The sequence below is a fragment of the Herpailurus yagouaroundi genome, unplaced genomic scaffold, assembly GCF_014898765.1.
Source record: "Herpailurus yagouaroundi ecotype Mexico unplaced genomic scaffold, PumYag 67793, whole genome shotgun sequence".
Lineage (NCBI taxonomy): Eukaryota > Metazoa > Chordata > Mammalia > Carnivora > Felidae > Herpailurus > Herpailurus yagouaroundi.
The window spans coordinates 10,121,329-10,146,593 of NW_024420586.1; the positions used below are offsets into that span (position 1 = coordinate 10,121,329).

The 25,265-nt window shown below is 38.2% G+C and overlaps 1 protein-coding gene across 1 annotated transcript in view; it reads right to left on the reverse strand.

Annotated features, from left to right (window-relative positions):
• Window positions 1–25,265, reverse strand: part of DMD (dystrophin) — a 2,039,083-nt gene that overhangs the window by 736,032 nt on the left and 1,277,786 nt on the right. The window lies entirely within an intron of this gene.

A 25,265-nucleotide genomic window follows, 5' to 3' on the forward strand; every position in this document is an offset into this window, starting at 1 on the left:
CAATTTTATAAATGGATGATGACATTAGGGCTGGGAAACATGAAATAACTTGGGAAGAAGTGTGCTAGATATTCTGTTCAACACCGAAGTCTAGAGTTAGGCTGCTGGGTTTAAATCTTAATTCCTGTTCTTTCCGAGCACTTTAGCTAAGTTTTCTTTAACTTTCAATGCCTTCTCTTCAGAATGCAGACAATGACACTACCTGCTTCACAGGGTCATTATACAAATTAAATAAAGTAATCCATGTAAATAGCTTAGAGCAATATCCTGCATAGTAGTGAGGGACCATAAAGTCACTGAATGTTAGTGATAGTTGCTCAAGCTCAGGTGTGAGTATCGAGCCAGGATAAGCAAGAATAAAGCCTTTTTCTTCAGACTATCAAGGCTAAAACAAGTAGGTACCCAGTAGTAAAGAACATCAACCTGAAATGGCAACTCTTGATTATAGAACTAACACTATTCTAATAACGTAACATTATATTATAATATGAACACAAGTGTTACAGTAGACATCTATTATAAAATGCGATGTTATGATAGATAACATTTAAAAATTATGGGGTGCCTGGGTAGCTCACTTGGTTAAGTGTCCGACTGTGACTCAGGTTATGATCTCACGGCTCATGAGTTCGAGCCCCGTGTGTGAGCTCTCAGCACAGAGCCTGGACCCTACTTCAGATTCTGTCTCTGGCTCTCTCTCTCTGTCCCTCTCCCACTCATGAACTCTCTCTCTCTCTCTCTCTCAAATATAAATAAACATTAAAATTATTTTTAAAAAAATTAAAAAGTTTTATTTCCAGTAGAGTTAACATTCAGTATAATATTAGCTTCAGGTGTATAATATAGTGATTCAATACTTCGATCCATCATCCGGTGCCCATCACAACAAGAGCTCTCTTTAATCACCATCATCCATTTCACCCACCCCCCACCCCCCTCCCCTCTGGTAACCATCACTTTGTTCTCTAGACTTAAAGGTCTTTTTCTTGGTTTTTCTCTCTTTTTCCTTTGCTTGCTTGTTTTCTTTCTTAAATTCTACGTATGAGTGAAATCAAATGGTATTTGTCTTTCTCTGACTTATTTCACTTAGCATTATACTCTCTAGCTCCATCTATGTCACTGCAAATGACAACATTTCATTCTTTTTTATGGCTGAGTAATATTCCAGTGTGTGTGTGTGTGTGTGTGTGTGTGTGTGTGTGTGTGTGTGTAAGTATACACACATACCACATCTTCTTTATCCATTCATCTGTCAATGGACACATGGACTCTTCCATAATTTGGCTACTGCAAATAATGCTACTATAAACACAGGGGTGCATGTATCCCTTTGAATTAGTGTTTTTGTACTTTTTAGGGGGTGAATACCCAGTAGCGCAATTACTGGATGGTATGGTAATTCCATTTTTAGTTTATTGAGAAACTTCCATACTGTTTTCCAGACTGGCTGCATCACTTTGCATTCTGACCAACAGTGCAACAGGTCTCCTTTTTCTCCACATCCTCACCAATATTATAGGGAATATTTAAAAGGTAAACTAGATAAGCATACTAATATACTAGCGCATCATGTGAATAATGGCCCATACTTTGGAACAACTGTTTCAGATACTTTTAAAGGAGCTAACTAAAGAACATTATGTTCTTTAATTGCACCCAAGAGCTGTGAGGTGAAAAGGAGATACATTAATGGACAAAGTAACTTAGTTAATTTATGGGAGAAGGAGTTTTATATATGCTCTGATTATATGTAAACAATATGTATTTTGAAATGTATAAATGCATTTTTATATATATTCTGTAACACGCATGTGCATGCATGAGTAAAGGGTTAACATTCAGCCTTTACTGAAGCAGTCCAGCCTGGACTGACCTTAGGCTCCCAAAGCAATGTTTCCTTGTAATGCTAACTTTAAGATGACTGGGAAATGTTAGGCCTGCCTTGTTTGTTGTATAGAACTGTATCTGCATTGGGGAATTTGTGAATTCGAATGTAACCTAGGGTCTATATGACTAGAATGGTGTAGAAGATGAAAGGGAAATACAGACCGTGGCTTCTATTTAAAGTGAGCTGCATCCGGATGGCCAACAGGCACATGAAAAGATGTTCAGCGTCGCTCCTTATCAGGGAAATACAAATCAAAACCACACTCAGGTATCACCTCACGCCAGTCAGAGTGGCCAAAATGAACAAATCAGGAGACTCTAGATGCTGGAGAGGATGTGGAGAAACGGGAACCCTCTTGCACTGTTGGTGGGAATGCAAATTGGTGCAGCCGCTCTGGAAAGCAGTGTGGAGGTTCCTCAGAAAATTAAAAATAGACCTACCCTATGACCCAGCAATAGCACTGCTAGGAATTTATCCAAGGGACACAGGAGTACTGATGCATAGGGGCACTTGTACCCCAATGTTTATAGCAGCACTCTCAACAATAGCCAAATTATGGAAAGAGCCTAAATGTCCATCAACTGATGAATGGATCAAGAAATTGTGGTTTATATACACTATGGAATACTACGTGGCAATGAGAAAAAATGAAATATGGCCTTTTGTAGCAACGTGGATGGAACTGGAGAGTGTGATGCTATGTGAAATAAGCCATACAGAGAAAGACATACCATATGGTTTCACTCTTATGTGGATCCTGAGAAACTCAACAGGAACCCATGGGGGAGGGGAAGGAAGAAAAAAAAAAAAAGAGGTTAGAGTGGGAGAGAGCCAAAGCATAAGAGACTGTTGAGAACTGAGAGCAAACTGAGGGTTGATGGGGGGTGGGAGGGAGGAGAGGGTGGGTGATGGGTATGGAGGAGGGCACCTTTTGGGATAAGCACTGGGTGTTGTATGGAAACCAATTTGACAATAAATTTCATATATAAATAAAAAAAAAATAAAATAAAATAAAAATAAAGTGAGCTGCATAGAGCTTGGTTTTTACCCCTGGCAGCCTTTCCCTGTGTGGGCAAGGAGTCAAAAGAAGCGAAGTGTGAAGTTAACATGCAATGCTTGTCCACGGATAATGAATCATGATGCTGTATTTGCTTTGTTTGACTAGTATCCTGCTATAAAGTCTAGTAAACAAAATATTAGATAAAGGCCTATTTGTATTTCGTGAGTTCTAACCCATAATGACACCTATGGCGATGAATTATACTTAACATATTTGTGTGTGAGTGTTTGAGTGTGTGTGTGATAGTTGATATCATAAATGTAATAATGCTTTCAACTTATCTTTTCTAGCATTTATCAGGAAGGTACTAAACAGTTTATTTTTATTGGATCATTTTCTAGTCACAAGTACATGAAAAAAACATTTTATAGCTTCAACTTGCAGCATCTAAGGGCCACTAGATTCTGAAGCTAATGGAAATAATAGCCATCATATTTTCTTAAAATCTCTAAAATTGAGCTATGAACTTATTTACATCTGATCACACATAGGGTTCACATTTCAACACAGAAATCTGTATAACTTACAACTAAGACTGTTAGTTTCCTTTTCATATTCCAAACCCATCCCTTCCTGGTTCTAGAACAATTCCTGAGAGCACACAGTTTGGTGGGTGAGACTTGACCAATATCTGAAATAATTAAATGATTGTCTATAAAGACATTGTGGGGCACAAGTGGTTTTCAGGGTAATTATGACATCTACATTGGGTATATCCTTGTGTTTCCCACCACTATAGCATATGTCTTATACTATTTGTTGTTTACATTGACCTCCCTCACTGAGCTTTGATTTCTGGATGAACTGGGTTCCTACACATGACAGGCATTCAATAAACACCTGGTGAATGAAAGATAACAAATTTCAAAATTCCGGATTTTTTTTTCAATTTAAGAAGCCATGTATGTCCAGAGTTATCAACAGAAAGAATATAATTTCATCCTCAAGTTAAACAGCTTTAATTAACAGACAAAAATATTAGTAGATTGGACTATATAAAAAGGAGAAACTTCTGCATGGCAAAAAAAAATCTTCAAAGCAAAGTCAAAGGACAAATGACAAATTATAAAAACAGTATTTGTGGGGCGCCTGGGTGGCGCAGTCGGTTAAGCGTCCGACTTCAGCCAGGTCACGATCTCGCGGTCCGTGAGTTCGAGCCCCGCGTCAGGCTCTGGGCTGATGGCTCAGAGCCTGGAGCCTGTTTCCGATTCTGTGTCTCCCTCTCTCTCTGCCCCTCCCCTGTTCATGCTCTGTCTCTCTCTGTCCCAAAAATAAATAAACGTTGAAAAAAAATTAAAAAAAAAAAACAGTATTTGTGACATCTCAGATAAAGGACTAATTTTCCTAATACATAGGGAGTTTCTGCACATTAATTTTAAAAAGGCCAACAACCCAGAGGAAAAAAACTGGACAGAAGTTAAGGACAGTCCACAAAAAAGAAAACGTAAATAGATTAAAAATTTTTTTTTTCAACGTTTATTTATTTTTGGGACAGAGAGAGACAGAGCATGAATGGGGGAGGGGCAGAGAGAGAGGGAGACACAGAATCTGAAACAGGCTCCAGGCTCTGAGCCATCAGCCCAGAGCCTGACGCGAGCCTGACGCGAGCCTGACACGGGGCTCGAACTCACGGACCGCGAGATCGTGACCTGGCTGAAGTCGGACGCTTAACCGACTGCGCCACCCAGGCGCCCCAGTAAATGGATTTTAAACATACATAAAAAAGCTAAACTTTGTAACGAGAGATCTGAAAATTTCATCTATTGCACTGACGGAAATCTAAGTCTGAAATACACCAGGCTGCTAAGGCTGTGGAAAATATACTATTCTATAAGGCCAGTGAAATGTACATACTGGTGTACCCCTTGTGGAAGAAAATTTGGCAATATCTATCAAATGCATATAACCCTTGACCCAGAACTTTTACTGCTAGGAATGTATCGTGTAGATGTATTTATGCAACAAAAGTCACCGCGTGGTGACGGTAGGCAGATGGTGGATGGGGTGGAAGATTTTCACTATATTTGAAACTTTTGCAAAATATAAATGTATCACCTTCACAAAGAACTAAATTAATTTAGAAAGGAAAACTACCGGATTCTCTTCTTACCAAAAATAATGGCGACAATATATAATTTAATAACAAATCATTATTAATAGGCTACAACATATCTAAAGCCATCAGTCCAAAATTGTGATTATTTTCCTATGACAATATCACTTAATTAATGGTAGGGTAGACTGTGAAACTTTCTGACATATAATTTTTGTGCTTTTCCACACCTTCAAAAGAATCTTCAGGAATTGATGGCTTCTGTGTAGGTCATGGGAAAAGATCACGTGAATAATTTATGATGTAGAATACGAGTAGGTTTCATGTCAGCTTTTATGTGTCTTAAAATTATTTACCGTTACAACTACTACTTTATGTTCTTATCAAAATATGTATATTAACAGTTTACTAGTAAAATGCATCATTTTCCTAATAATCTTTTTAAATATTATATAACCATACTCTTCATACAATATGTTCCCTGTGGTGAAAGCAAATAAATTAAACACTCTCGGTTTCTTTATGTGTTAATTTAGTATCTAACCAAGTCTTGACCTAATTTCACACAAGATTAGCTTCCGTTTTTTTTCAACTTCTGAATTTTAATTTCAACTGTGTAGAAATTTTAATACTAAGATAAACAGAGGTGTCTGTTTTAGAAATCAACAGATATTAAATACTGGCTTCATATCTTACACCAAAAACATTCTAGAGAAATTAAAGTGTTAAGTGTAAAAAAATTAATAACAGAATTAGAATAAAATATTGCTGTGAGTAAGCTCTTTAGAAGAAGAAAGTAATGTGAATAAACTATTAAATATAATATTTGTATTGCTCATTCGAAATTCAGGCCAATTAGCAGAATTAAAAACAAATGACAGCTGAGTCTATTTGTAGCATCCATCAGACGATGGGTAATAATCTTTTCATATAAAAAGATCTTTTAATACATGAAACGAGATGGAGAATCTACTGGAAAACTGGATAAAGAGTATAAACAGGAATTTGACAAAAAATGAAAACATCCAATAAACAAAAGTCCAAAGTAATCAATGGAATGCAAATTAAAACAGCAAAAATAAACCATCATTTGCCTATTATACTGGCTTTTGTAAAAGGTATTTATCAAAGTTCTAGAAAATAAGCACTCTTAAGATGTTTGTTAGTGCCAAGTCTAAGATTTATATGCAAATGCCAAGCACCAAGAATATCCAACACGATCTTGAAGAACAACAAAGTTTAAAAATCCCCTATCAGAGGGGCACCTGGGCGGCTCAGCATGTTAAGCCTCTGACTCTTGATTTGTGCTCAGGTCATCATCTCACAGTGTAAGAGATGGAGCCCCTCAGCGGGTTCCATGCTGGCAGCATGGAGCCTGCTTGGAATACTCTTCTTTTCTCTCTACCTCTCCCCTGCTTATTCTCTCTCTCTCTCTCTCTCTCTCCCTCCCTCCCTCCCTCTCTCTCAATAAACAAAAAAAGAAACAAACAAGCAAACTTAAAAAACAAAGGATGGGGTGCCTCGGTGGCTCGGTCAGTTAAGTGTCCAACTCTTGACTTTGACTCAGGTCATGATCTCAAGGGTCATGAGTCCGAGCCCTGCATCAGGTTCTGCAATGACAATAGGGAGCCTACTTAGGATTCTTTCTCTTCTCTCTCTCTGCTCTTCCCCTGCTCACAGTCTCTCTCTCTCTCTCTTTCTCTCTCAAAATAAATAAATAAACTTCCAAAAAATAGAATGTTTACTACCAGGTATCATTATTTAATATAATGAATTATGTGTGGTATTGCTGGACTATATGTATTTACTTAATTTATGACAATAGTGCCACTTCAGTTGAGTGGAGGGTGGATGATCTAGAAATACACATGCTCTACAGGTGTTTGAAGTCAGAAGAAAGCTTATCCTCAGCAAGGGAGGTAACTGGGAAGGTGTTAATTACTGGGAATGAACATGAAGGAAGATGCTGGGGTAATGTTCTAATTCTTAATCGGCTGCTAGAAGCATGGTAAGCTAATTTTAAAAAAATCCAGCAACTTCTATTCTTATGATCTGTGTACTTTCCTATGTGTCTCTTATCTTCCAATGTAAAAGATTACATGGAAATATTTTAAAAGCCTTAGGGTAAATACCTAGCAGTGCAATTGCTGGATCCTAGGGTAGTTCGATTTTTAACTTTTTTGAGGAACCTCCATACTGTTTTCCAGAGCGGCTGCACCAGTTTGCATTCCCACCAACAGCATAAGAGGGTTCCTCTTTCTCAGCTCTGCTACATATTTACCCAAAGGATACAAAAATACTGATTTGAAGGGATACATGCACCCCGATGTTTATAGCAGCATTATCAACAATAGCCAAATTATGGACAGAGCCAAAATGTCCATCGACTGATGAATGGATAAAGAAGATGTGGTGTATATACATAATGGAATATTACTCGGCCATAAAAAAGAATGAAAGCTTGCCATTTGCAACAATGTGGATGGAGCTAGAGTGCATTGTGCTAAGTGGAATGGCAGTCAGAGAAAGACCAATACCATATGGTTTCACTTCTATATGGAAGTTATGAAACAAAACAGATGAACATAAGGGGAAAAAAAAGAAAGACAAACCGCTACACAGACCCTTAACTACAGAGAACAAACTGATGATTACTGGAGGGGAAGTGAGTCGGGGGATGGGCTAGATGCATGATGGGTATAAGGTGGCACCTGTTGTGATGAGTCCTGGCTATTGTATGGATGTGATAAATCACTAAATTCTATACCCGAAACTAATATTACACTGTATGTAAATTAAATGGAATATTAAAAATTAAAATAAAAAAGGATTCATTCCTTTCAATGAAAAAATTTGACTTCTATGAATTTTTTTGGGGAATATCAGAGATACACAAAACACAGAGATGTGATGAGCACGCTCAATTCTGTCATTTATACTAGTGAAGAACCGACACAAAATCCCTCAAGTGGAATAAATTACCTCCATATAACGGGATACTTTGCAACTTTTAAACTACATATCATGAAAAACATTCTACTTTGAAAAATATTCATGATATGTTAATTAGTAAAAAGATAAGTTATACACCACACATAAATTATATCTTTGATTTTCTGTGTATATTTGGCATATCAGTATGTACACACACACACACACACACACACACAAATATATATATTTAAATGACTGGAAATACATAACATTATAAACCATGATTTTTGGGGAGGGTGTTACCAATTATAGATAATTTTTAATTGCTAATATATTTTAGTTTTTTCCAAAGTTTTCTTTCCAAAGCTGTTCCAAAGTTTTCTTTCTTACTACAGAGTTTTATTTTCTATGTTTTAAACATTAAATGAAAATGAATAAATGGATAATACTGATTGGGTGACTGGCTATCCCTCTAAAATATTTCCAATAATAAAATTACCATTTTAACTTAGATTTACAATATGCTTTAGGTACTATATGACTGATTTTACTTCTATTAGCTTCCTTGATCTCATCCATAATTCTGTGAAATATATATTATTTTCTACAACTGACAAATGAGTAAATTAAGGTCCAAAACTATAAATATTCCCAGCATTACTGTTAAGTGAAAAAAAAATGTGGCATTAAACATCTGGGTTTTCCTGACTCCATATTCTAACTTTCCTTTTCTCTTCCCTGCCAAAACATACATTCGCCGATCTTTCAAAATCTAATGTATTACTTGATAAATGGAGTATTAAAATTCATACTTTTCCAAAGATTTTAATATTTATGGAGACAATCTATATCCTTCATGCTAATTACCATTAATGAGATATATATTTAGAAGTCAACTTTAATATGACCAATATAAATGAAATGCATGTATAAACATATTCTGAAAACAAAAAAAAATACTACTTGACATTTGTTAATTCAACATTGTCTATCGGGGTGCCTAGGTGGCTCAGTCGGTTAAGCGTCTGACTTTGGCTCAGGTCATGATCTCATGGTTTGTGGGTTCGAGCTCCGTGTTGGGCTCTGGGCTCACAGCTCAGAGCCCTGAGCCTGCTTCGGATTCTGTGTTTCCCTCTCTCTCTGCCCCTCCCCCACTTGTGTGCACGTGCGCTCTCTCTCTCTGTCTCTCAAAAATAAATAAATATTAAAATTTTGTTTTACAACATTACCTATTATGTAGGGACTACAAGATAAATTAGATTGCTTACTGAATAAATCTTTGAATTATGATTAATCTAAAACCATGATTAAATAAATGATCTCCATGCAACTGTAGTAATTATCTTCCCCATTTTGGTAGATTTGTCATCCATTTTAAAATAAATATATAGACAAAATAAGTTGTTATAATAATTAAAAATGGTAAGAAAAAATTGCCAGTTCAAATACATAGCAATTCTAATGATAAATTAACATTATTTCCAAAGAATTTAATAATAAATACTGAATTCTGAACCTTCCATGTTTAAAAATAAAGATGATACCTGATGGAGTTTTAACTCAATTTAAAAATTCCTATCTCATATAATTCCAAACCAAATACCAGGTAAATGAAATTTTGGTGTAAAAAATAAAGCCATACAAACAATGAAGATGCGGGTAAATGTTCTTATAACTTTGATGTAAAAATTACAATTTTGATTTTAAAATCATAAAGTGATTGATTTAAATTCATAGCAGTATAAAACCTCCTCATATAAAAAAAATCAAATAAGCAAAAGCAAAATCAAACCCCAAAACAATCCATATTAAATAACTTGACAGACACTCAAGATAAAACCATTCTCATAGATCAATAGGACAAAGACAAACACGCTACAGAAAACAATGAACAGGGCTCACAAATTCATAAAAGAAGAACTATACCTGACCTAGAAGTCTATTCAAACTGTTTAACTTCACTAGAAACCATAGGAATCAAATTCAAGCAAATCTGGCTTCCAGCTAACTATCGATTTGGCAAGTTTTATTACATGACATGTAATAACAAAAGTGCAGGGAATCGGGCCCTCTTGTAAAGTGCTAGTAAGTTAGCTGGAATATCCCTCCAGGAAGGGTAGGGCTGGGAGTGGATTGGGTAGAGTTTTGCAATATGTATTCAAATATAAATATATTACCACACTTAGACCATAAATTCTACATTTAATATTTTCTCTCAAGGCAACAATGGTGTGTACACATGTGAAATCACAAGAATGTTTGCCACAGCCTCACTTATAGATACACATCATTTGAAATTGCTTACACGCTCACCAACGGGGTACGGGTGAAAGGTTTTGGGACATCCATCCAGTCATACTCCGCAGATGTGTCATAAGTGACGAACATGTATATTTAGTAATATGAAAAAATATGTGATGCGTCAAAAGTTTAAAAGTGTTAATTGCTGGGCAATAGGTCATCTTTTCTTACTTGCATGTTTAATTTGACTCCAAGGAACATGTACTACTTTTAATCAGAAAATGGCTATTTTAAATGTAGGTATACATACCCACTTCTCTGGAAACAGATTATTTGCATATTCCTAACAATGTACCAAGCATTATTCTTTTTTTGGTATATCAGTCTTTTTTTTACATATCAACCACATTTAGTAATAACAAGATTATGGTATAGGTACTATGAATTCCTAGATTTTACACGTGAAAAGTTGACAAAGAGACACTAAGTGACTTGGCCAAGCTCACAGAGCCAGTAAGTGATAACCAAGCTAGAATTTGAACCCAAGAAGTCAAGCTGAGAAACTCACGCTTTAACCACTGTACTACTTTGTCTCTCATTCCTTTTAGCTATAAGACTTTGAGAAAATATACTGAAAAGAGCACAAAAGAAAGTCTCCTTTCTTTCCCAGCAGTTATTAGAAGAAATTCCTTTAGTTACTTACTAGATCTTATACAGTTTCTTCCTAACTCAGAAAGTATGTAGGATAATGAAGTCCTGTTGCCCTTGCAACTACTAAATTCAAATTCCAAAACTGCCCCTTGTTTTATTTTCTTGCTTAAATCATATGACTGATCCCCAATTGTCTCCAAATCCTTTAGCTTGCCTTTTGGAAAAAAAATGGCTCTCAACAATCTGACCTTACCTGACTTTACTATTCACATCTTTCTAATAACAAAACCCCATCTTGCTTCTGTTCCTCTGTCATTGTCTACTCTACCATCAAAATGTCTTCTTTTTCTCAGTAAAATACCTCATTTCCTAATTGACACATATAAAACTCTTTTCCATTCTTCATGTTTTAGGCAATGAAAGTGCCACGTTCTCAGAGAAGATTGCCTAATCCCTCTGGATAGAAATAATTATTCTTTCTAATAAACTCGGTAGCATTTATTATCTTTGCTACTTCATCAGGCCCTGTCAGGTACTGCTTTTTTCTTTATGTTACTAATTTCTTTCCACTTGTATCTTCTTCCCTTACCTTTCCCCCCAAAGCCTTCAAACACACACACACACCCACCCACCAGCACACTGAACACATCACACACATCTAACCAAAATTGAATGTTGCGTCTTTGTATACTCTTACCACTTTCTCTTATTTGGTGCAGCATTTGCTCGGTGAACAATCACACAAAGTAACCAATCAATTTCTAACAGAGCAGAGAAAAGAGAAGGTAAAGCTGAGGATGAAAAGCGGAACTCTCTTCGGAGTACTTATATTCTCACATATATGGCACTCCTAAATCTGCTTCTTGTTTTAGTCTACGTGTGAGCACCCAAACCCATGAGGACAGTAAGAACAGGGCTTTCCTGGAAGTGAGGCTGGTGAAGTATGATTTGAATACACCCAAGTATGAAAGGGTAGCATCTAGTCAGTTAAGAAGACGAAGAAACACATGTATAAGACTCAATTCTTCATGGGTTTTTTTTGTTATTGTTGTTAGTTATGTTGATGTCACACATTCCCGAGCTAGAGACAAGACTAGATGTGTATTCACTACAGCACTGGCAGAAACATTGCCCGTGCAATTAATTCAATGAATATTTACCTAGTCATTATTTTTCTTCCAACTCCCACCCTATATACTATCCACAAATCTGTTCTTTTTAATTGATTCAAGTTGCTCATTATATGGCTAAGTATAAAACTTTACTGCCAACACCCCCCCCCCCCCTTGAAAGAAAGCTAAATAACGGTGCATTCTGAATGCATCTTAAACAAATATTCTCTTTCCACCAACCAAAAAAAAAATCTCCCAAAATTTAGTAATACCAATTGAATAATTCAAGTAGACCATTATCATCCTTTGGATAAAAAGCATGTGGTATGGAATATTTGGAGACCTCATTTTACCTTGCGTATTTTTCTACCTCAATAAATTAAAGCTACCAGAGAACCAGACCTGAGGAATGATATATTTTCAGGCACAATATTCAATTATTTTTTACAACTGGTCTTATGGTAAAGTATCTCTCACTAGGAGGTCATTTATTTTCTTTCCCTCTGGAAATTTAATAAAAGAATAATGAATATAAAAGTGAAAAATACATTACGGTTATATGCCACCAGACATTTAAAAATTACAAATCCATATATGATTTTAAACTGACCAATTATAATTTATTTTTAGGACAGTCACTCTCCAATGGCATAGCTATTGGGATTTTACTTTAAACATAAGTGGGTTTTCTCTTAAAATATGTGGTCATCACGTACAGTGTTTAAAGATCTGTATTTCCTATGTTGCTGTCAGTTTTAACTGAATGTAATAATGAAGTCTCCTGTATCAGATCACAGTATATATTAGTTTCATTGCATAACCACTTCATTAGCACATCTGAATTTTGTTATTGTTGCCAAAGATCTGAAACACATAATACATGATGAGCCAAATGAACATGCCTAGGGAGATTTCAAAGTCAGTAAAATTTGATGTACAATAAATAGGTTTGCAGTCCTGGGAGAACTGGGCCCTTATTACCACACTAAACCAATATTGGCTTTGAAATAAACCTTGGTGCTCATGAGCAGTATTCTTGTTCATTAATTTCTTAGTTTACAATATAAGCAACTAACTCCATAGTAAAATAATCCTTAATAATACACATAGTTCATGGAAAAATGTTTTTTGACTGTTCACCTTGATTTAAACCTACCCTAACGTTGGGTAACAAGCTTCTGTAATGGCTCCCAGAGGCATTAGACAAGTAAAGTGAATTGGTGAAATTGATTTACCCAAACTTCAATAGCTATCATTTATCTTCTAAAATGGATTTGGTAGGGATTTACACCCACCTAACTAGCCACCTACCCACACATTCTTTACTACATAATGTGATTTTGATCATATACTATTTAAACCCCGAGGATAATAAAACTTACAAAGAGGGTAAAACGTAATTTTATACGACACATACACATACCACAAAATGTGTTGGTACAAATTAACCCCATATTTTTCTCTCTCCTTCTCTCCCAGCTCATACTCATTCTAGAAAAAGGAAAGAACTGCTTTATTCTCACACTCTCCCACCAGCAGTCTTTGTTCTTATTTGCTGAACAGACCTGAGCAGCAGCCTGGTTGATATAAAAAAGGTCCTCTGGATTGTTAGCAAACACTTGTGTGTGTGTGTGTGTGTGTGTGTGTGTGTGTGTGTGTGTGTGTGTTCTGTTCATTTTGCTTGATCAAAATTCAAAAGAAACTAAGCCAGGAGCTGTGTAATTCTACCCAAGCAATAGGAATCATAACAAATTATAATAGCTTGATATTTATTAAGATCATCCCTGAGCTGTCAGATCAAATTAGCTATTTTAATAATAGAATTTTTAAAAACCAGAGTCCTCTCCTTTGTTAACATACAAATCACTATACTTCAGAATACAAACATCAGAGAAAAAGGGCGAAAAACACACTGCATGATTACATACTCTCACTTTTAGAAATTCCATTAAAAACAATTTAATATTGTTGGAAGGGAGGTGGGTGGTGAGATGGGCAGAATGGGTGATGGGCATTAACTAGAATGTAAAGCAATACATTTTAAAGAACAAACAAAACATATTTTCACTATGTAAACGTAACTTCAAACTTAAATTACTTAAAATTAAATCCAGTTTAAAAATCAGTTCCTCAGTTGCACTTGCCCCATTTCCAGTGCTCAAAAGCCACAGAGAACATATCCATTACTGCGAACAGTTATCTCACACAGGGCTACAGGCCATACTATAGTGCTTGCTTCAGGATTGATGTTCCTAAAAGACTTAACCACCCTCATGATTTCGTTTTGAAGCAGAACAAAAGATTTTAGAAAAGAATTTGACAGTTTTGAGGGCACGACAATGAATTGCTGCTTTTAATCTCAACATTTTCTGGCTAGTCTGTTGTTTTCAAAAACTCGTCTTCCAAAAGAAAGAAAATCACCACATTGAAAAAGAGTTCTGCTTCTCTGCCCTCCTCAGAATGAATCATTTTATTAAGTTTAAAAATGTCAAGATTAAAAAGTATTTTTATAACAAATGGCATAATCTGCATAACTCGCATTTATATTTTCTCTGTGCAATAGTCTCTATTTGCAAATGGATGCATTATTGTTATTTATACCACAAAGTGAATGCATATCGCATTACCCCTGAAATGAAATATGCCTAACAATGAAGAAAATCAAAGTCTCCAGGAGTTTTAATCTTACTGATAAATAAAAAAAGCTAATATGATATAGGATAGCGATTCCTGGAAACAGGGATGTCTAGGGGTGGGGGGCTGCTGTTTGAACACAAAAAATGAGCAGATGCGTCATTGGCGTATGTTAAGATGAAGCTTTATTAGGTGTCAAGACATTCTCCCCCACCCGAATACAACCCCACCGTGGGGGGGGGGGCCAGTAGCTCTCTTCCTGCCAGCCAGAAGAAAAAAAGAGCACAGATAGAAATTTGAAAAAGAAGAAAATTTGATTTCTTTGGAGAGAATAACCAAAAAATCAAGGCAGAAGGCAGGGCCCAAGCTACTTACTTTTCTGCCAGTGTTGTTACTACCGGCCCATTTTAACAAGAGTCTAGGGCAGGAGGCAGCAAACTATGGCTCATGAATCAAATTCAGACACCGCTTGTTTTTATGCAGTCTGAGAGCAAAGAATGATTTATTTTTTACATTTTAAATAACCGATAAAAAAATTAAAAGACACTTGACACATGGAAACTATATGAAATGATATGAAATGCAAATTTACATCCATGAATAAAGTAATATTGGAACACTTCTGTGCCCATTCTTTACATATTGACTCTGGCCACATTTGCACGATCAAGGCAGCAATGGAACCGTCAAGGGAAAAACCTTATGGCCTGCAAAGCCTAAAACGATAACCATCTGTGCCTTTAAAGTTTGCTGATCCCTGATCTACATGACCATGCATTTCTTCACTCAGTCTCCTGTACTTCTAAGTCTGTTCCCTGCCTGTCTCCCAGAGCTGCTTTAAGGAGTCGGTCGGTGAGGGAGGTGCCTGGGGCTCAGTGTATGAGACAAATTTAAACACAGCATCCATTACCTCCTGGCCCCTCCGGGAACTCCTTGTGTAACTTTGAAAATGTAAGAGGACCGTGACCTCTGTAGGAAATTTTTAAAGGGGAGCCCTGGTGGCTCAGTTGGTTAAGCATTGGGACTCTTGGTTTCGGCTCAGGTCATAAGCTCACAGTTTGTGAGTTCGAGCCCTGCATTAAGCTTTGCACTGACAGCACAGAACCTGCTTGAGATTCTCTCTCTCCTTCTCTCTCTACCCCTTCCCTGCTCGTGCGCTCTCTCCATCTCTCAAAATAAATAAATAAACTTTAAAAAAATCCCATAAACCTCCTGGTCTATCGTTGAGGAAGTTTGTGTGGCCAGTATTTGCAAACGTCTACCCTCCACCTAGGACCAGCTAGCTCAAGCTTGCAAGGGTAGTCAGCTGAAATTAGAACCTGAATATCACACATGGCAAATGTTTAACAAGACAGAATTATCTATATTAGTATTTAATGTTAAAATCTTTCCGGGGCGCCTGCCTGGCGCAGTTGCTTGAGCATCTGAATTCAGTTCAGGTCATGATCTTGCTTTCGGGGAGTTAGGGCCCCACGTCGGGTTTTGTGCTGCACTGCAGAGCCTGCTTTGGATTCTCGGTCTCCCTTCCTTTCTCTGCCCTTCCCCCACTTGCTCCTGTGTGTGTGCGCGCTCTCTCTCTCTCTCTCTCTGGCTCTCTCTCTTTCTCAAAAGTAAACATTAAAAAGGAAATCTTTTCATTTACTTTCCCAGAAGTTATATGATTCAGAAAAAAGCAACAAAACATGGAACAAAGAAAATGAAATGATGTACCAACACAAAAGCGGGAAAAAGAAATGTGAAAAATACTGTTATTATATCTCGTAAGTTACTGTTAACACTGATGGGCACTGGTTACATGCTTGCCAATAGCTTCACGTGGCTATTGAGTACCTGGAAGGTGGTTTTTTGGAACAGAGACTCAAAGAACATGCAAAATACACTGGGGATTTCAAAGGCTTGGTACAACACAAACGATGCAAAATATCTTCGTATTTTCATACGGATTAAAATATCAAAACGATATCATTTCAGATATACTGAATGAAATAAAATATGTTAATAAAATCAATTTCACCTGCTTATTTTTTTTTCTGTTTAGTGTGGCTACTAGAACATCTAAAATGACACATGTGGCTTGCATTCAAATTCCATAGAATAATGCTATGCATCCAGAAATGGCAGAAAACTATTAAATGAAAGATAATCCATGTACGTGAAAAAAAAAAAAAAAGAAGTCACGTGACTTCGAGTACATTTAGGCTCTTTATTTTAAAAGAAAGAGCTGAAGTTTTTTATGAATAGAACATCAATTTCTTTTTGCCTCCATTAAATGAATGCTGAATAAATATTTTAAGCAAGTGGTACGAAGGAACAATGAGTTATTAGCTTGTCTCAGATGGGTCCAGCTGTCCCCAATATGCTTCCTACACTCCTAGGGATGAAGCAGACTTCTGTGTATTAATTCCATTTCTTATTTGCTGCTTCCATGTGGCACTGAGCGCTCTTGTAAGGTCCTGGGGATTGTCTTCCATCCACAGGGTGCCTAGAAACCGGTGCTGTAGAGCTTCATTTGCACATCACGGCATCGTCCGACTATTGTGACCTCCAGGCTGTCTACCGTACAACTCTATTTTTCACCTACTTCTGTCTCAGGGGGAGGGTGCTGAACAAAGAAACAGCTACACACTGAACATGTTATCGTCACATAAGAGAAAAGGAAAAGGAGACAGGAGAGAAATAGAGACCCGGGGTTTGTGGGGTTTCCCTGGGTCTCAGATGTGGTTTCCTCTGCATTAGGGCTGAGCAGTGTAACCCAGGGGAAGAAAGAGAGACAGGCACGTGGATGGGGAAGGCAAGGCAGAGTCACAGGCTTCCAATGACTACCGCAGTGGGGTAAGTGATGACAGTAACGGACTAGAAGTCAAAGGACCCCGGTTCTAACACCACCTCTGCCTCTGTCTGTATCATCTGTGGTCGCTCATTCTGTATCTCTGGAACATCATTTTCTCAGCTGGAAAATGTAGCGACTGGATTAGACTAGCTCGGAGTGCCTTCTCCAGCTTGAATGTTCTATGAATACATTCCGTCTCTGGCAGAGGACAGAGCAATGTACACAGGCCTGAGTGTGTCACTGGGTTTAAAAGAGACAAAGACTGTGTTGGCCCGACACCTGAATGCCTGTGAACATAAAAGATGTTCTCTGAGGGTTTATTAGGAGTCTTTGACAGAGGCCTAAAATGTGGAAAATCCCATGACAGCAGGATACCTTGTCACCCTAAGCAGATGTAAGCTTAATTTTCCTCACAGCAAGATAATGAGCAATATAATAGAGCCTAACAAAGCAATTTTGGATAAAGGCTTAACACAATCAACTGTCATGGTGTTTCAGTCATTTATTTACAGATAACCTGTGGAATGCACTTAGCGCAACGACCGACACCGAATGGCTAACAGTTTTGTCCAGCTCCAGGGCTTTGTCGGCGTAGGACGTGTATTTCCTGGCTCTGGCTAAGGTTGCGGCTACATTCTTGATGATGTGGCAACATTTTAAGCCCCGGTTTCCAAGAAAGAGCTGAGACACAGTTGTTCTCGGGCCCTGGAAGCCGCTGCTTGCAGGGGCAGGTTGGGAAAAATCTAGAATATCTCAAATCCTGAGATACACAAGACAACAGAAGTTTGGGGTCCTCGGGATAGCATTTGCAAACTTAAAGGGAAAAGATCCCATTCTTTGAAAAATTTTTTTAATGCTTTTTATTTTTGAGACAGAGAGAGACAGAGCATGAACAGGGGAGGGGCAGAGAGAGAGGGAGACACAGAATCCGAAACAGGCTCCAGGCTCCGAGCTTGTCGGCACAGAGCCTGATGCGGGGCTCGAACTCACGGACCACGAGATCATGAGCCGAAGTCGGATGCTCAACCTGACTGAGCCACCCAGGCGCCCCAAGATCCCATTCTTTGGAATGGCAAATGCACAACTTGCTCCTAACGTCTCCAGTCCTGATTCATTCATTCATCCCCCAGAGGCTATGCACTGAGGTGGAAACCCTTCACACACACACACACACACACACACAGCTGTCCTTTAGAGCAACTCTGTTGGACAAACATTTTTATTTTTCTGCTGTGATGAGACTGATAAAACCATAGATACGGTGACATTTTCCAATGACTGGACTAAAGCTGGAATCAGTACTATAAATGAGGGGAGACTGGGTGGCCTAGTCGGTTAAGCGTCCAACTCTTGATTTTGGTTCACGTTATGATCTCACGGTTTGTGCTATCAGGTCCTGCGTCGGGCTCTGCACTGTCAGTGCAAAGCCCGCTTGGGATTTTCTCTCTCTCTCTGGCCCTCCCCCACTCGTGCTCTCCCTCTCTCTCAACTTAAAAAAAAAAAAAAAAGAACTACAAAGTTGAAGTCATGTTCTTTATCATCACTTTTATACAAATTCTCAGGATTCCAGATTGCATTGATTCATATATTTTTTTCACAGGTGAACCATGAATTTTTTTTTACCAGTCTTGAAATTGTTTTCAATCATTAAAATTCACTGTTGAATTGCTTAATGGCTAAAATAAAAACTATTTAGTGCCTTTTATATGCAGACAATGTGCTAGGTAAATTTTTCGTTCCTTCAACGAGCACTTATTCAGGAAGAAAAGAAAGACATTAAACCACAAGATTGAATTACCAAGTGATGAGTGCTTTAATGAAGACTGACACGAAGCACTCTGGAGGCATGGCGTCTGGAGGGTCCATGTCTCCTGGAGGAAGAATGGAGTCAGGTGGCAGTGGGGCAAGTTAGTTTCAGAGAGGAGATCTTTTTCAAGTTGTGTGCTAATGCTTAAACTAGCAAAAGCCATTCTGGGCAGCCAGTGGGGGCAAAAAAAGGAGAGACATTGGCTTCAGCTTGACAATGTGGGAGAAGCAGCAAAGACTTAATCGTGACCTGGGCTGCCAGATACAAAACAGGATGCCCATTTACATTTGAATTTTAGATGAACAAGGAGTAATTTTTAGTCCTATTTGGGGGCAGTATTTGGAACGTACTTGCGCTAAAAAATCTGGGCTTTCTGTATTTTGATTCACCAATTCTTGCAACCCTGGTTATGATGGGAGTGTAGAACCAAATGGTGGCAGACAGGCTAGGTCTGAAGGGTTTTGGGCACCATCATGCGGAGTACTGAGCTTGTTCTATAGGGATAAACACTTAAACATTTTTTTAATGTTTATTTCTTTTGGAGAGAGAGACAGAGCGTGAGTGGGAGAGGGGCAGAGAGAGACTGAGACACGGAATCCGAAGTAGGCTCCAGGCTCTGAGCTGTCAGCACAGAGCCGGTTGCAGGGTTTAAACCCATGAACTGGGAGATCATGACCTGAGCCAAAGTTGGCACTTAAATGACTGAGCCACCCGGGTGCTCCAGGATAAACACGTTTAAATAGAGTTCCTACAGAGCAGACTTCAGAGGGATTTGAGTAAAAGGGGTGTCGTGAAGCCATTAAGAAACCACACCCCAGTAAAAGCATGGACAGAAACCATGCTGCCTTACAAACACCTCACGTGTAACAGACACGGGGTTACTGGCATTACCTCTAACGTGGCTAGAGCGTGATGGATAAAGCCTTTGCACATCACCGGCGTGTCTTACTTGCTCTGCCTCAGGCCTCAGAATCTGCCTCAGGGGATTCTCCAGAGCTGGGAGTGCTTTTCTGGGATTTCCTCGTTTTCTGCTTCACCAACCCTCTTCTTTTCACTACTACTTCTGAGGATCAACGTTCTTGCTTCCGGTTTCATGTCTTAGGTTCTCTTCTGGACTTCACTTAAACTAAGACATTACCCTTCTCTACTTCTTTGAAAAAGCAAGGATTAATAGTCCTTGATTTATTTGCAAGCAATCTGTTATCCTTAATGAAGTGTGAGTGTTCCCTAGAAGCAGAGTTCAGTACAGCTACATTGAAAATATTCCTGAGTCACTGTACAACATAATTGGAAATGATCCCAAATCTTACAGTTCATATGTGGAAGAAACGTGACAGGGTCTTTCTAAATTTGATCATAATTCTAATAATTTACATGACAATAACCAATAAAGACCACTGTATGTGAAAGAAACTTTTCTTGGGGCACCTGGTAGCACCGTAGGTTAAGGGTCTGACTCGTGATCTCGGCTCAGGTCATGATCTGACGCTTCGGGAGTTCGAGCCCCACTCTGGGCTCTGTGCTGATGGCATGGAGCCTACTGGGGATTCTCTGTCTCCCTCTCTCTCTGCCTCTCCCCTGCTTGTGCTCTCCCAAAATAAGTAAATAAACTTAAACATTTTTTTAAAACAGAAACTGTTCTCAACCCTCAACAACAAAGCCCAAATGTTAATTAACCATGCTAGGGGAAAGACCACCCCACACACAAAGAGATGCTACCAGGGAGATATGGAAAGAAGCATGACATAGTATTAGATATTACAGTATTACAGAGAGGGTAATTACTAAAAAAATATTGTAATATTTTTCTCAATTCCCTGGCGCATGTGGTATTTCTCAGCTTCTTTTAGAAACTGTCAGGGTTTCTTTACTTTTTACAAATACTCATATTCATAGCTAATTTTTTTCATTCATATGGTTGCATTTTTTGACTTAAAGAAGACTGCCAAAGTAGTATATACTTTAAGCTCCACATAACCTGGAGTTACTTTTGCTCATAATTTGTTGAGTAGAGAAAACAATTTTATTCAGTGTCCCCAAAAACTCATTTTGGTAAAGGCACTGCTAAAATGGAGGGTTTTCTCTTTCATTTTCAGGACTCTATGGTTTCTTTTTTTAATTTTTTTTTTAACGTTTATTTATTTTTTTGGGACAGAGAGAGACAGAGCATGAACGGGGGAGGGGCAGAGAGAGAGGGAGACACAGAATCAGAAACAGGCTCCAGGCTCTGAGCCATCAGCCCAGAGCCCAACGCGGGGCTCGAACCCACGGACCGCGAGATGGTGACCTGGCTGAAGTCGGACGCTTAACCGACTGCGCCACCCAGGCGCCCCTGGACTCTATGATTTCTTATGGATGCATAAACAAAAATAAATTGACAAAAATATGAGGTTATCTATGACTTAAAACTACTTTTGTACATTAAGAGTATGAGTTTAGTTTTGTGTTTGCTCTCTTTTTTCAGTTTTACTGAGGTATAACTGACAAGTGAATTGACAAGATACTTAAAGTGTCTAATGTGATAATTTGATATGTGTATACATTGTGAAAATATTTCCCCTATTGAGTTAATCGATGCATCCATCATTGCCAGTATTTATGTTTCCCCTCTTCTGATGATAACAGTTATGTTCTACTCTCTTAAGAAATTTCAGTTATACAGTACAGTGTTATCAACTCTATGTCAACAATGAATGGCCTTTGATAGAACATTTTAAAAATCTTTTCGTAAAGAATGATGGTTTAAATAATCTCCGAGGGCTTTATATTTGGTCTGCTGCCATTAAATTGAGGTGATCTCATAATTACTCATCATGCAACAGGTTGTAACATGTAAAGTAACAATTTAGAGTCTGGTATAGAACAGCCGAGGATAAAAGTTTAATTTTTATGCATCATTTCTTCAGGAAAACACATCACGAGGGGAAATAGCTTTGAATAAGTTCAGTGAGGGTTGCCATTTAGTTAATTAACTTAGCCATTTTCATTAGCAGGCTCAATATTGACTTTAGAATAATTTCTGCTTAATTTCTTTCAAGCAATGAATATGTATGAAACATTGTCAAAGGTAAAGTAAAAATTAAGACAATATTAGGTAAAAAATAAAAATTAAGCTACTGAATTATGTCAGAAAGTACACTCCTGAACTTATATTCAAATGCAGTATGTCCTTCCCAACTTTTAAGATATGACCTTGGCATAGACACATTTTTTCAGCTGCTATGTACAGGATTTGTAATAATCTCAATTTTATAAGAAAGTGCATTTCTAAATTGGTTGGAGAAGACTAAAACAATGCATAAATTCAATGCACTGAATATAATTTTCTGCTTCAATTGTCAATCTAGTCTTCTGAAAAAACAGGCTTACTTTAACCTTTTTTGGCCACATTCATTTTATGTGCCTTCATATTAGAATAAATAAAATCAGCAGGCTCCTATTGATTTTTGGAGGGAGAAATCTCATCTGTAAGACTGAAAGAAAGTGAAGTCCATCAAAACCAACTGATGAACAAATATGTTATGAAAATTGAAAAAAGCAGTAACATAAAAATAAAGGGTACATCTAAATGTGTTTCTGAAATATGACAATAATTTTCAAAACTGGATTCTGTGTCTCTAAAGGTTAAAAGGTGGGAGGGCCTATAAACTCATTTTTAATTAATTTTCATTATGCCAATAAACATTCCACAGTACAATGGTTTGTTTTCTTAATCGTAATGTTCTTTTTTTTTTAATGCTTTTTATTTATTTTGAGACAGAGAGAGACAGAGCATGTGCAGGGGAGGGGCAGAGAGAGAGGGAGACACAGAATCCGAAGCAGGCTCCAGACTCCGAGCTGTCAGCGCAGAGCCCGATGCGGGGCTCGAACCCACAGACTGTGAGATCATGACCTGGGCTGAAGTCGGACGCTTAACCGACTGAGCTACACAGGCTCCCCATTAACCGTAATATTCTTAACTAGAGTCCATAGCAGAATCAATTGGGTAAGGGTCTTTATTTTGTTTTGCTTTAATATGCACATCTAAGTTCCACACCAGAGAATCTAATTCAGTAAATGTGTAATGCAGTCTTGATGTCTGTATCTAATTTTTATACTTATTATTTGTAAACAGATGCCTGGATTCCAGGAGCACAAACATTCCTGCTTCACTCCACTCAAACTGGAACGTCTATTAGGAAGTAAATTAGACTTTCTGTTAACTTTTTGTTCCCAGTCTCAATCTGCTCTCACCTCAAATTTACTAAATTTAAAACTGAAGGCAAGTGTAGTGTAGTAAAACAAATAACTTCAGAGGTGAAAGGCCTCGGGTTAATGATCTATTTTACCACTTAGGAAGCAATGGGATCTCATTCGTGTTGGGTACCTCTCTTAAACCCCTTTCCTCTTGTGTATAACAGAGCCCGTAATTTTTGCAGTACCTGCACTTTGCAGTTACCTTTCATCCTGCTTCCTGCTCTCCCATATGTAATTCACTCCTGAGTCTCCCTTTATCTTGCATCATACATAATGTCTCTTACATCCAGCCTCGCCTCTCACGTTCTCGGAGCAGAAGGCTAGTTCATGCCCGGATCGCCTGGGCTCTTGGAAAATATCTCACGTCGGTTTGCAAACCTCCAGTCTCTACCTGCCATAATTCAACCTCTGCATGGCCACCCGGTGCGGTTTTCTAAAATAAGACTTAATTCTTAACATGGAGTTTCTCTCCTCCAGATAGATTTACCGGGCTCTCTTGCATGGGCATACAGGGAGAGATCCAACTACCCAAGATCCTCTCGAGATTCTGATGTGTTTCACCCCAGAGACATACCACATACGCAGCAGAGCCAAACCTTTCCATGTGGACTGATTATTGGGGAAAATAAAAGAGTGGATCACTTAGTTCCCTGATGTGGGCTGATGCTCGGAGCAGTTGAGTCCCTTCTCCTTCATGGGACAGAGTTATGCGTAATGGTTATTAATGCCCACCAGGTCTCTGACGCCGAGGAGAAAGAGTCAAACTTGGCACATAAAGATTTTCAAACTCCTGCTCAAACATGCCTTTCCAGTCTCGAAAATAACCACCTGGCGGTAGGTAATCCTGTTCTAATATTTTGTTTATCATTTCTCCACCTGTATTATCTTTCCTCTTTCCTCAAGTGCTTTGACACCTACTTCAGACCGGAAGAGCGGCTGCTTGAGGGCTTCCCTTCACGCTGCGCTCCAAGGCCGCTGTGCTTCCTCTGTAGTATACGTGAGAAAATATTTGCCTGTCCTCGGATATCTCCTATATTACCGTCCTCTGTTGCTATCTCAAGTCGCCCCAGGATTATCTTCCCAGGTAGACTAAAAGATTATGACAGGCCCATCGAGGGCTAAAAGGTTACTATGTCTCCTACCTCACTGTAATCCATAATGTTTTTGAGTCATCAATTAGTCTTCCATCATGCACATAATAAACACCCAATTATTTATTGAGTGGATAAACTCAATGCTTTAGTTTTCCAAGGAATTCATTTTGCAAACTAATATTTCTGTCAATCACCAGTCAACCAACTTCAACCTAACTTCTCCGCCTTCGAGAGGGTTAGCATTCTTAGTATCAAGTTGGTGATTATTAATACCGGCACTGGGATAAAATATTCACCCCTTCACTCTTGCACTCCAAGGTTAATTTTTCAAAGCTCTTTGATATGTAAAGTTCAGTGAGAGAGCGAACACTGTCACTCAGCAGCATGCTGATCTTAACCAAGGTCGGTGAACCTTGTGGGAATCTGGATTTCCTTTTCCAAAACAGGGAGACAATATCCATCTCGTACAACTTTTGTGAGACTCAAGTGCGCCAACGTGTGGGAACCATGGTGAAATATAACCTGGCTTATAAACTGTGACGTTCTGAAAAATTTTGGAGATGACGGCGCAGGCAACGCCAATGATGATTAACCCTGTGTGTTGAGAAGGGGCACAGCAATATAAAGGCAGGAGTGATTTGTTGATTAGGAAATTAGTTAATACTCAAATGTGGCTACGAATACCTGTGCTGCTAAAAAATGTAACTGGTTTTCATACCTCAACT